We start from the raw sequence: 14,296 nt of genomic DNA on the forward strand, positions 1-14,296 counted from the left end.
TGACTCTCAGTGCTATAAATTAAAGCTTAGGCCCAAACAGTCGAGCAATTTGATTGTTTAAGTCCTCTCCAAGGTGAAGCGGTTGAATTGTCTCCGACATGTATCCCTTGGACCTGAGTAGAGAAAATACCCGAGAAATGTTGAAACGACAGGCGTATTGTAAATCACTGCGTAGCTACTGTATGAGGACATTATTAATTTTGTTTTTATTGAGTGTTTTAATAATTATTACGAGTGTGATTTTGCACATATATCATCCTATTTCTAGACATGTTTATAATGTTGCTGCTGAACATTCTTTTAGTGACCTACCGCCACATGAATTATCTTATAGACTTGCGCTGCGCAATAACACCTTCATTAGTATGTTACATCATTCCCATCAGACTAGTAATGCCACCAATTGTTGGGTGTGTGGCCGACTCCCTCCCTATCAGAATAACAAAGGAGTTCTGCCTTTCTTTCCACATCCGTTCACACACAATGGCTCCTGTGGAGCATGGTTTAGTTTACTAAATTCCATAGACCCAGACACAGCAGTTTATCAACAACATTGGATATGGGGAAATCTGAATCTAGTTTTATTCAAAGTCTGTCATCCTAATAAGGAGGGTCACCCCAGTAGAACAGGAACTGATCTAGAAAATGAAGTGTATAAATTAGGTAATTTTACACCTAATCTTATGATTCTGAATGTCAAATCCGAAGTTGAACTAATTCTGCCCACTATGTCAGTATTTCCAGTTAAGGGTGAATTATGTGTAAGAAAAGTTGGTTCCATACATATGGGCCATAGCCAATGCGTTACTACAGTAGAATATAGTGATCAAGGTAAATCTTCATTTAGAGCTTCTCGCCATTCTTACTTTATATGTGGTCAGACGGCATATATGCGTCTGCCTCTAGATTGGGATGGTACCTGTTACATAGCATTCCTTCTGCCACCTGTTTTCCTAGCTCCACCTGATTATTATCGGAATGTTCATTTAGTACACAATAGAGAGCGAAGAGATCTCCCAGTTGTCGATTATACTGAGACGGCATGGGACAAGTATGTAGATTTCAATAAAGGCATCTTTCCCTATATAGGTACAATATCAAATAGTAAGCTGATACGCAGACTAACCAAGACTCTTGAAGCTGTAGTAAACGAGACTATAGCCGCCCTAGGCAATCTGACAGAGGAACAATCAGTGATGAGGATTGTTGTTCTCCAGAATCGTCTTGTCCTTGACGTCATCCTGGCCGATAGGGGCGGAGCTTGCAGGGTCATCGGATCCAGCTGCTGCATATTCATACCAGAAAATTCGCCATCTGTATATAAAGCTATAACGCGCCTTCATAAGATTGTGAGCCAGATACACGAGAATCCAGGCACTTGGACGTGGTCCGGGTGGTTTTGGAGTGTAATATCAGCCTGGGGATGGAGAGTTCTATCGTTCCTAGGTATTGGCCTTCTTATGCTCTTCAGTTGTTGTTTATGCCTGCAATGTGGACCAGCGATTTGTGGTCTGTGTGCCACATCATGCATTCCATATCAAAGTTCTCGTTCAGAATGCCGGAAGAAGAAGGAAGAAGAAATGATGCTCCATGAGCAAATCGATGGAATGATGAAGATTGATATCTCTTGAAGGGCAAGTAGGGGACAAGGAGGGAATGTGGAAATGTGGATTTTCCTGATTCGTTATGTCCCCTATCTTGGACCCCAACGGTTCTATGTGCATGTCACAAGTACATGTATGTTCCCTCCAGTTCCAGTTTCCAAAACGCAAACATATGTGCGTCCACCGTCAACATGTTCTCTGTCAGATCCGCCATCAATGGGCTGGATATTCGATTCCTAAGTATGAAAGGCCACCGACTTTATATGGCTAAGTTACTCCATTTTTACAGTTCAGGCAAGTAGGCCCGATTCTGTCCTCAAAGCCTTCCCTGCTCTCTGTCTCTGACAGCTTCAGCTTGAGCTCGCATCTGTATCCATGAACTTTGTCCTACTCCCTGTGCAGCTAACGGTGCCTGCCTCGGCCAGTTTTGCCTGCCTGCCAAGAAGCTGTATTTCACCTTCGAATTATCTACTTTGCTCTTCAGCCGATGCATTCCTGTCTAGTGATTTAGGTAAACATTTCCTTTAGCTCACAAGCAAAGGACTCGGCCTTTCCGTCCTCCTGCAAGTAATTCATAGCCCTGTTGCCATGGAAAGTTTTCTGCCCCTCGCATCTCATATAGACACTTAGACGCTTGTACACGCACACACAGTCAGTATAGAATAGATTCTGTCCGAGAGTCTTTTCTTGTGGATAACATAGTTCTCTAAACATAGGATGTTAGATATGATTTGGGATTAGGTTGACTTGACCCCCCAGACTTCTCGTCTCCACATGTAGAGCTAAATGTCAAGTCCCCTTCACCCCCTAGTTGCACGTCAATCACACGTCATGCTGCTGCGCGCGCATCTATGTTAAGTATTATCTTATAGATCCACCTATGCATGATAATCAGAGCCAATCATGTTTCTTTCTGCTCCTTATTACGCCTAGTTTCGATTACGTACCACTATGTCATTCCTCTTATCAATTGTTACGCCTTTTGCATTCGTTTCATTGTAATGTATGACCTATAAAAGTTACTTCTTGTCAATAAAGTATTGTACTTCACTTCCTGAACCCTCGTGGTGACGGAACCTGAAGGCCGCCACTCGAGTCGGCCATTTTGGAATAAAGCCCATTCAGAAAATCTCTTATACCACGGATTCTGCCTCTTGTTATTCTGAGCTATTTTACTTTATTTTAGATTCCGTATGAAATTCAGTCAAGGTAAAAAGAATATTTACCACAACGTGGAAAAAAGGGATATGTTCAAAACAAAATGATAGCATAGGCAAATTATCATTGATTAATGTCATCAGATGTAGTCAGATCTTCTGGCTCAAATAGGGACTCCCACCTGAAAAACACCAAGAGACAAAACAATGGCAGCGCTACATTTTGCAGACACAGGATCATTCCAAACCACTTTTCCAGTATCTGGTGGAATGTCACAACCACATTTCAGTGAAGAGGAACAAGAAGTATGTCTCACAAGGATGTGACACATCAACACCTACATACACTTTACACACAATGAGGATTTTAGCAATGTGAAGGTAGATTGTCATAAATTGGCTCCACCACCACATGTGTTTTGGGCAGATGAAGGCAGACATATAACTTTTGTGCCAATACACCACAGAGAGTGTAATTTTCAAAACTTCCTCTCAATCACAGTGCAAATTGCCTTGGTACAAAATTTGTACATCTGAAGTCTGTGTCTGACTTTCCTATGATCAACACAGGTTTCCTTAGTACTTAGAAGCAGCACCATTTACTTCTAAATGTCACAACTCTGAAATGTTCAAATTAAGTTGACATGGTCAAGGAACCTGAAAAAAGATTTTTTTTAAATGATTTAAAAAAACATACATTACCCATCACATAGAACGTGATGGGCACAGTACAAAGGCAACTTGTGGAGGACACAGTTTCACAAAACAATCAGTGGAAAACAATGTAACTGAACACAGTAGTCAATGTGTCCACACTTTGATCAACAAACACCTGTGGCCTCTTTTTCCCTTAACCTGACCTTCTCCAAAAAGTAACACCACATACTTCTCCCATCAGCACATCAATAGTTGTTGAAACAGTGAAGACATAACATTTAAAGATAGACTTACATTCATGGGAAGAAGTTGTCAATGACATATCCACGTACGTCAACTCCTTCCTCTTCATTACTATCATCTTCATTTGATATATCAGGATTTTCACCTGGTGGATGTTCATGGTCTCCATCCTCTGCAATGTAAGGGATGTTCTGTCGCAGGGTGTTGTTGTGGAGCATGCAGCAGGCCACGGTGATTTGGCTCACTTTACCAGGTGGGTAGAGAAGGGTGCCACTAGTTTTGTCCAGACAGCGAAATGTGGACTTTTGGGCCCAAAATGCCCGCTTCACTGACTGCTGTGTTCCGCCACACACACACACATATATATATTACCTACTGGCGGTCGCCAGTAGGTAGTTATAGTTAGGACCCCTTTTCCATAGGAAATCCGCAACATTCTATTTTGAATAACTTTGGCGCCGGTCGATGAATCCTCGCGAATTTCTCAAAATAGGCGGGGCGCTATGCTCCGCTCCTACCCTGAAAGTCTCGGGGGGATTCGTCAAGCGGGGGCTGAGATAAAAGGGGGGTCCCAAAACGCGTTTTTCCCATGCATTTTTCCATAGGACCTTTAGAACGAGCTACAGCCCGAACGGCTGAACAGAATTACTAGAAATTTGGCAGAGAGGTAGCCATAAGGTCAAGGAAGTGCCTTTTGCAGGTCTGGTGTAAATCTGTTCAGTATTTCCTGAGTAAATAGCATTTAAAAGCATATATATATGTGGGCGGAGCCTAACCACACATCTCATCCTGAGATCTGATTGGCTGTCAGCACTTCATCCAAGAAGTGTTGGCAGCCATCTTGGGGCAAATATACATGATAGCACCTCATTAAAAAGCATTGCAGTCAATAGAAGGTTTTAAGACTTTAGTTACATTATAAATCATTTGTTGATGGTACCATACTCATTTTATGAATTGTGGTATGTTCTAAGGTGATTTCACCATGTGAAAAAGCCTTCTGCTGGGATATCATGATTGAGAGAAAAATATTTTCTCATGCTTTTACCACAGAGGTTTGGAAGGTGATCTATAGGCTAAACTGAGAGCTTATTTTTTGTAAATTCACATTATCTTTCTCAGTCATGTGAGAATGAAGTCTGATATTCTCAGTAAAACATGTACATCCAACAAGGGCAGAGACTGTCAGTTGATTCCTTTGTGTTCTACTGCAGCTTCCCAGAGTGTTCCAAAGAACTACTAGAGCGCTAACAGTCCTACTTATGATAAACGTATGGCACACCTGAAGCCATCTTGCTTGGATTAAAGTGGTAACTCTTAAAACATTTAATTTAAAAAGGAACAAAATGAGGGGGTTCATTTTTCCATAAAAAGTATGATTAGTGCTGCAGAAAGAAAAATTAGGGCACATTTTGAGTGACTTCTCAAATCCTCTTCTATTTCATTAAAAAATTCTGACATGCAGACTGAAACATGCACTTTCAATACCAGCAGCAGTTTTCCCTGGTGAGCAGTAGCTTTACTACAGTGATCTAATGAGCAAAAAGATTCTGAATTTATGGCAAATGTGTGACACATCTGAATGCCTTCTTGATGGAATCAAAGTAAAAAACTGAAAGTATTTCCTACTGAGGAGACTGCAGTAAATGAGGAAATTAGGAAACTTCATAACAAATAAGTCTCCCAAGATGGCCACCAGAGACAAAAGAGCCCAAATGTAGCCCAAATATCACCCAGATGTAGCCCAAGTATAGCCCAATGACAGAATGTCCCAGAATGTTCTTAAAAACAACTAGAGCGCTTACTGTCTTCATTATGACAAAAGTATGGCACACCTGAAGCCATCTTGATTGGAATAAACTGGTAACACTTAAAACATTTAATTTAAAAAGGAACACAAAGGAACACAATGAGGAGGTTCATTTTGCCATAGAAATTATGATTAATACTGAAGAAAGAAAATCAGGGCACATTTTGAGTGACTTCTCAAATCCTCTTCTATTTCATTAAAAAATTCTGACATGCAGACTGAAACATGCACTTTTAATACCAGGAGCAGACTTCCATGGTGGGTAGTTTTACTACAGTGATCTAATGAGCAACTAGAGTGCTAACATTCAGAATTTATGGCAAATGTGTGACATATCTGAATACCTTCATGATGGAATCAAAGTAAAAAACTGAAAGCATTTCCTACTGAGGAGACTGCAGTACATGAGGAAATTAGGAAACTTCATAACAAATAAATCTCCCAAGATGGCCACCGGAGACAAAAGAGCCCAAATGTAGCCCAAAATCAACCAGATGTAGCCCAAATATAGCCCAATGACAGAAGTGTGCAAAACACTTATTATTTTGTGTTTTTGCAGTGTTATATAGTGCAGACTTGTCAGGTATTGGAGTGCTTTACATGAGCATTGGTTACATCACACAAGAACAAATTCATTTTGGTTGTAGACATGGGGAGACTAAGTGATTTGACCAGAATCACAGAAGGTCGAGCTGAAGCAGAAACTTCAACCTGGTTCCCCAGTTGCAAAGTCTGCAGTTCTGGAAGTAACACCACATCCTCTCCCCTAAGTGCAACATTTAATCAAGTGGTCAACTGGATAAAAAACATAAAGATAACAAATAATTTAAAAGTGCTTTGTCGCTATTTGAAAACTCAGAAAATATGTCCTTATTTTAGTCTTTTAGAGCACTAACCATAATTTTGATGCCAATAAGACCCTCTCATATATGTAATTTCTAAAGGAAATGCTCTAGGTATTACAGTTTTGATTACATCAAGATGATGTCAGGCGTTCCACACTTTTGTAATAAATATAGAATGTTAGCAATCTAGTTGTTCATTAGGATACTGTTGAGAGGCAGAGGCCAGGGGCACGGACTCTGAAAATTGAAGGCAGGTAGGAGGGTGCAAAGGCAACAATTTAACCACACTGAGCAGGCAGGAAGGGCCGTGGAACTACAACAGACTATGGAGGGCAGTGGAAAGGGGGGCAGGGGCAACAAACCAACAATACAGGACTTGCAAGAGAGGCTGTTGGAGGGAAGATCTATTACGGGTCAAGGAAGCTAGGGGCGGTCCCCAGATCCCCGGGAGCCACCACAGAACTAAGCAGGAGAGTGAGTCAGGGACAAAAGGGGCACCTTAATTTGAGCCGGGGTGCCTAGGAACGCTTGCTCCAAAAATGAAGAAAACAGACATATGAGACATGGAATTGGAGGCAGAATACAATGGCAGTTTAATGAGAAGATGCAACTTCAAAGAAACCGCAGAATAGAGACATAAAGTACAAAAAACAGAATCCAGATAATCATACAGCTGTCATAATATTCTCTGTATCTCAATTAATGTACTGACAGAGAGAGAGAGAAAACACATCTATAAATGCATCATGAGAAACAAGTTACACCAAGGAAAATGTTACCTAGGAACACTCACGTTTACTCTTAGAGCAAGCATTCCTGCAATTACAATACAAAATCTTTTAAATGCAAAAGTAAAGAGAACAATGGTTAAACATAACATGACATTTCATATAGGTAAAATAGAATAAGATACTTCAAGCAAAGCAGAGCAAGACATTTTAAGCAAAGGAAGACAAGAGCTCCCAGCTCTTGGGGAAAACCTGCACTGCCTGTTAACCTACATACAGACGGCGAGGTAGTCCGTCGATATCTGTGGGTGCTCCCTTTTTATATCATTTTGTGGGCTCCTTTGCACGCTACATCTACCTACGTATGCTACCCAAAAGCTTCGACTGCAGATTTTACCAGACATTTCGTCATTTACCCACTTAATGCTGACAATGGACTGGGTGAAAAGGTCAGTCTCTCAGGCCAATCGCTTATCGTAAGTTCCATAGAGCAAGCAGAAAATAATGGGTATTGTACGGGAATTCAATATATTCATGTATAAAATCTCCTCAGTTCTCCTAACTTGACGCTCTGCGGTTGCCACTTCCTTAAAAGCGGGAAACCTGCCCAGGAAGCAAGTACCAGTCCAGGATGCAGCCTACTGTATGTCGACAGCTTCAGGGGGATGTTGAACTTTGATACCGAGCACGGAGCACTCGGGTAGGGTGGGGGCTACTAGTTTGGATCAGAAGGCCTCGCAGACCTGCCTTCAGACTGCTATACACTAAAATTGCAGAGCTATGGTCAATTTAACAAAGAGGCCTACATATTGAACAGAAGGGCCTACACAGGGGTTTTATGCTGGCTGAGTGGTAAGGATGTCTCAGGATAATTATATAGCAATACAGGACCCGCTGGTCAATTTAATACGGCCTACAAATGCAGCTGGCAGGGCAAGGACAAGGGTCTCATACTTCAGGTGTGGACAGAACGGGCCAGGGGCCCCCTGTGATACAAAATCTACCCTCCTTCAAGGCTGTGGCAATGTAATAGACCATTGTGGGCAGAAGGAAGAGGCAATGGTAGTACAACCATACATGCCAACAGACCCGATTCAGCCAGGAAACGTCCAATGTTTTTAAGCTCAAATGGGCTTTATTTGATCTGTCTCCTGTCTACAATATCCTCTTTTTCAATGTAACTCAAAGGGGAAAATCAATACCCCAGTTTGTTTTCAAAATCTCCCTCTTACCAAGTTCAAAATGTTCGCAAGTATGGTACATTGGATCATGGAAGGAAATGGGATAGGGACATGGACTTGGATAACAGAGGACAGGAGGGACATGGAGAGGTGCACCAAACTGACCCTGCAGGGCAGGCATCAGGGTTTGCAGCAGCACAATACACCACACAGGGCATGCAGGACGGGAGTGCAGCACAACAATCCATAGAAAGCAAGAGGGAGGGGACAGGACCATGCACATGGACAACAGAGAACAGAGGGGCAAGAGGCAATGGTAGCTAGCTGACCATAATGGACAGACAGGAGAGAAAGCTGCAGCATAACAGACCATAAAGGGCAGGAGGGACGGATCAGGGGCATTACAATGGAACAGACAAGCCAGGAGGGAGGGAGTAGGGCTGGGGGCAAGGGGGCAGGGCAGGAGCAGCAAGATAGCCATGGAGGTCAGGCAGGATGGGCACTAGAAGCAAGACACACCATGAAGAGCAACAGTGAGACTGTGATGGCATACACACAGACCATGGAGGGAAGGTGGGAGGGGGTCAGGGGCAGCTAACTGACCACACAGGGAAGGTGGGAGGGGCCATGGCAGCACGGAAGACCATGCATGGCAAGTGGGAGGGTTAGTGGCAGCACAATGGCTATGATGGGCAAGAAGGAGGGTGGAGGGGCATGCACAAAGGACAATGGAGGATAGAAGGGAGGGTCAGGACCTGTGCACAGACAAGAAAGTTCAGGGGAAGGGACCTCACAACAGACCACACGGGGCAGGCAGGAGGAGCAGTTGCAGCACAACAGACCAGGGAGGGCAGAAGGGTGTGGCAGTACAATGGACCATGTAGGACAGGAGGAAGAGGATAGGGGCATGGCATGTGGACAGGCAGGGTGGAGGTGGCAGGGACAGGTTACAGTCATCTGACAATGCTAGGCAGGTGGGAGGGGAGTGGCAGCTCAACAGAACACTCAGAGTAGATAGGAGTGGCAGGTCCATGGGACATGGTGGGCAAAAAGGATGGAGCAGGGGCATGCACAAAGACATCGGAGGGCAGGGGGAAGGAGAATAGGGGCAGCAAGCTAAGCACAGAGTTTAAGCAGGAGGTCAATGATGGGGCATAGAATTGGGCAATGGAGGGCAGGAGGACTGGACTGGTACATCATACTAAATTGAGGGCAGTGGCAGCACATCAGACCATGCATGGCAGGAGGGAGGAGGCTAGTCCATGGATTCACACAACAGAGGATAGGGAGGAAGGGGATGGGGCAGCAAGCTAACTGTTCAGAGAAGGCGGGTATTAGGAACTTTATTGTTTTTAAAACATTGTGTCTGTGCGAACTACTTAAAATATGAACAAGTATGCAGCATAATCTCACTTTTATTCAGGAAGAAGAGGACGTTTGTGACTGTGACTCCGGGCTCACTTGGCAGAAACACCCCCTGACCCTCCACCCCCTATCGCAAAATGTAATGCCCGTGAAAAGGGTAGGTGAACACAGTGTTATATAGAACATAGTCCTGAGAGCACGATTGAAAATGAAAACTAGATATAGTGTATGGTATAAACTATGCACCAAAAAGTGTGATATAAGATGAACCGGGCGTGAAATATAATTTGCAATACATTGTGCGCAATGACAGATTCATTGGAGAGCGCGAGATAGCACAGGCACTAGCGCGTGCTATGCGATATGCGCCTTGGAGTGTAATATGCACAGGGCAGTGTTGTGTAACCTAACTAGTCTCTAAAGTTGTAATATAAAATATGTGCTGGGGAGTGTAACGTTGCATATGCACTGTGACAAATATATGGATCCCAGATTGTAATATGTATGGCATAGCACTGTGCGTTATAACATAGGCATCGAGAAAGGCACGTTAGATGGGGCAATATAACCCGTGCGAAGACAAGTGTGGCATGACATATTCACGGGGTGGTGTTACAGTGCTCATGGGCTAGAGAGTGTCATAGCATATGCACTAGCTAGTGGAATACAACACAGAGGTGTGTGGCACTCGGCAGGCAATGGTGGGTGTAACACAGCATTGGGCTCTGTCAGGAGCACGCTGTGACTCTCAAGTGATGTTCGTCCCCTTTCCAGAGAGTAAAATAAAAAGTATTACACATCCGGCAGTGGATGTGTGTTTTATTAACCGTGAGGGGGGTTTCTTGCATAGTTTTGGTCGAATTTTTGTCGAATCCCCTTTGAATGGCTTGGTGTGCATGTGTATTAAATGTGCCCGTCAATAGCTACCCATGTTTGTATAAATAAACGACACGGGTGTCTACCAGGATTAGGCACGGTAGGGCATTAGACATGTCAGAGCTTCACTAGTGGTGTAAATCCATTCCACGTGGATTCATTGCATGCATAGTCGCCTTTTAATGAATATCACGCAAATCATCATGGTGATAGGTACGTACGGTTTGTCCAGCATGTCCTAGGTGTGTCTATAAATATATATTTTTAAAAAATAATAAAAAACAGTGGCCGGCCCTGGGGATTGGGGTCAAAAAAATATAATTAGGAGACTGGCCCTGGGGGATGGGGTCATCAGGGCCAATAAATTAGAATAAGAAGGGGAACCAAACAGCCCCCCTTCTTAAAAAACTAAAATAAATAAAAGACTGGCATCGTGCCGGAGGCCATGCCCCCTCCGTGCAGCACTCTGCAAACGCGCCCCCAACAGGCATCTCCAGTATGCGCCAGGGAGCTGCGCTGCAGCCAGGTGTTCTGAGGCCAAGCCCCTTTTTACACCTCTCTGCAACGCAGCTCTGTGGCGCTTACTGGAGGTACCTAGTGGTCTAGTTTGACCCTAGGGACCCTTAGGATTCAGGGGGACTCTCAACTTAAAACAGCCACAGGGCGCGTTTACACAGTGGTGAAGGGAGGGGACGGGGCCTGAGGTGACGTGTGCAAACACGCACTATGGCATGTTTTAAATTGGGGATATAATTTCCCTTCAATACTGAGGGCCCCTGGGGGCTAACTAGCCCACCAAGTGCTTCCAGTAAGCGCCACTGAGCTGCATTTCAGAGAGGTGGTCCAGGCCGTGCCACTTTTTACACCTCTCTGCAACGCAGCTCTGTGGCACTTACTGGAGGTACCTAGTGGGCTAGTTGGACCCTAGGGACCCTCAGGATTCAAATGAACTTAATCTCCCAACTAAAAATGGACACAGGGCGTGTTTACACAGTGGTGAAGGGAGGGGACGGGGCCTGAGTTAATGTGTGCAAAAACGCCCTGTGGCCTGTTTTAAGAGGTAGATTTAATCCCCATGCCCTATTATACACTAGGGGCTTACAGAGGAGGTCATGCTAATCACAGGGGGACCCCAACGCATAATGTTCCCTAGTTTATGTAGGTGTTTTCACTGTATTCTAAGTGTCTTTTAACATAGCACTGGCTCTAGGACTGGTTAGTCAGACTCAGTTACCACCAGTATCCGTCTGAAAAAGTTGAGGGTACAGGATGATTTTGCAACAAGGCTTCTTTCTGCTCTTCTTTTTGTTCTTTCTGCACGTTATCCTTCTTCCTGCACTTATCTTCGTATTTGAGGACTTCTGTTGCTTCTTTCTGCACTTCTTTTGTTTCTTTCTGTGCATTTTTTCTTCTTTCTTCACATGTCCTATCTCTGTAGGCATAGTTAGAAATTAGCATTTAAAAAACCTTTGAAATTCACTGAAAAAACCATGGGTTTCACACACGTTATAGTTAGGAATTAGCATTTAAAAAACCTTAGAAATTCAATGAAAAAACCAAAGGTTTCACACATGTTATAGTTAGCTGGACATTTCACTCGTAAAAAACCATTGAAATTCCCCCGTTATAGTTAGTTCAGCTAACTATAACTCGCGCGCCCACAATGCACTACTGATGACGTCACATATTACATCACTCATGACATGGTCACTGACATCACTCATGACATCACTGATGACATCTCAAATGACATCACTGATGACATCACTGATGACATCATCCAGTGATTGTGTGTTTTTATGAAAATTATATATTTTTTATATTTATGTATATCTCAAGGTCAAAGGAAGAATAAATGGGTATATAAGTGTCTAAATGGATACTTTTTTTTGGAATTTTTTGTGTGTAACTGACTGTTTAAGTGTATCATAGTGAATACATGGCTTACTGAGTAATCTTTAAATATTTAAATATCTGTATCAGTTTCTTACTTTGTGTATAAGTGGCTGCATGGGTTGGTGAGTAGCTACATGAGTGTCTATATAGGTTATTAGTTGGTTTTTTATCACTATGAGTGTCTGAGTTTCTGTATGGTTCGGTGGGGGGTATTACTTAGTGCATAGGTGCATGAATGAGTGACTCACTGTTTGTATGTGTTGAATACAGCATGTGTGCAGGACTGTATGGGTGGATGAGTGTGTGCATGGGTGTGTTAGTGAGTGAATGACTGTCTCAATAGTGTCTTTATGAGTAACTACATATGTTTTAAACTAGTATATATGACTATTGGTGTATATAAGTGAGTATATGTGAGAGTGAGAGATTGGAAGAGTTCCTGTATGAATAAGTATGTGTTTCTATAAGTGATTGTTTAAAAGAGTAAGTATATGTAAGTTTCTGTAGAAGTAAGTGTGGTGGTGTGTGTATAACTGTATATGCAAGTAAATGGATGATTGATTCTTTATTAGCATGAGTGACTATGTGTGTGAGTTACTCTATGGATGAGTGGCATTGTGTAACGGGATGTACAGGTGTATGAGTACATATGATGAGTGAGTACATGTATGAGTGACTGTAGAGGACTGTTGGTGAATTACTGTATGTGTATGTGGTTCTTAGAATTACTGAATAGGTTGTTGTAACTGATATTGATATGTTCATTATTTTGAACATTTTAGTTTCTATTTTTGAATGTGTGTTTCAATGGTTATATTAGGGGGAGAGGAGGTCTGCCACTCTATCACAAGGATGATGTCATCAGTGATGTCATCAGTGATGTCATTTGAGATGTCATCAGTGATGTCATGAGTGATGTCAGTGACCATGTCATGAGTGATGTAATATGTGACGTCATCAGTAGTGCATTGCGGGCGCGCGAGTTATAGTTAGCTGAACTAACTATAACGGGGGAATTTCAATGGTTTTTTACGAGTGAAATGTCCAGCTAACTATAACATGTGTGAAACCTTTGGTTTTTTCATTGAATATATATATACACTCTATGTCCTCTTGTATACTCTTTTCTAGTAAAGGAAAAAGGTCAAAAAATAAAAATAATGGGAAAATTGTGTAGAGCATAATAGTTGTCCAAGTACTTATTTTGTAAAATGGCAGAAACAAGAAACTAATATTTCTTACTGAAATTTGTTTTTCAGAAAAATCTCCTCTGTGACACAAAAGCAGATTTTGGCAGGAGAAGGAGCATATCAGATAAGTACAAATGGTAAAAATCATCACATTAAGTCAGGACACGTTACCATGATTTCTCTTGGAGACTTTGATTCTTTAAATGTATTTTCTTGCCGTTTCTGCAGGAAACCTTGTGAGCAGAGCCGGAGCAAGTCGCAGAAATCGGAGAATGCCGTGAAGACCGAAATGAAAGCCGACAAACAGCGATACTGCCGAAGGCATCAGACATGACGTGAGGTGACCCGTAAAAGGAAGGTAAGTGATCCTATGGCAAGAGATTGCAGACGCGAATACTAGAATGCTAAGTAGTCCCCTGCCTAGGAAGGACAGCATTTATGACTGAAGCACTCCACCCCTGTTGCATCCGAGTCCAGGAGCACAGCAGGCACGACACGTGGCGGATGGAAAAATAGCTCACTTGCTTCCTAACACTTCTTCTATCAAGACCTCCTCCTCTATTGTTGCTGTTTGTCACCTCTGGGAGCAACCATGCCAGGTGAGAGGGTCCCTGCCTTCTCAGCAGAGGAGCTGGACCTGCATGCAACTGAGGTAATTTCCCTGCATGGCCAGTTCTATTGCTCACCAGAGGAACAGGTACATGTCTGAAATGGAATTGTGAATCTGTCTAAATGGCTCATTTC

The sequence above is a fragment of the Triturus cristatus genome, chromosome 3_1 (assembly GCF_964204655.1).
Source record: "Triturus cristatus chromosome 3_1, aTriCri1.1, whole genome shotgun sequence".
NCBI classification, from domain to species: Eukaryota; Metazoa; Chordata; class Amphibia; order Caudata; family Salamandridae; genus Triturus; species Triturus cristatus.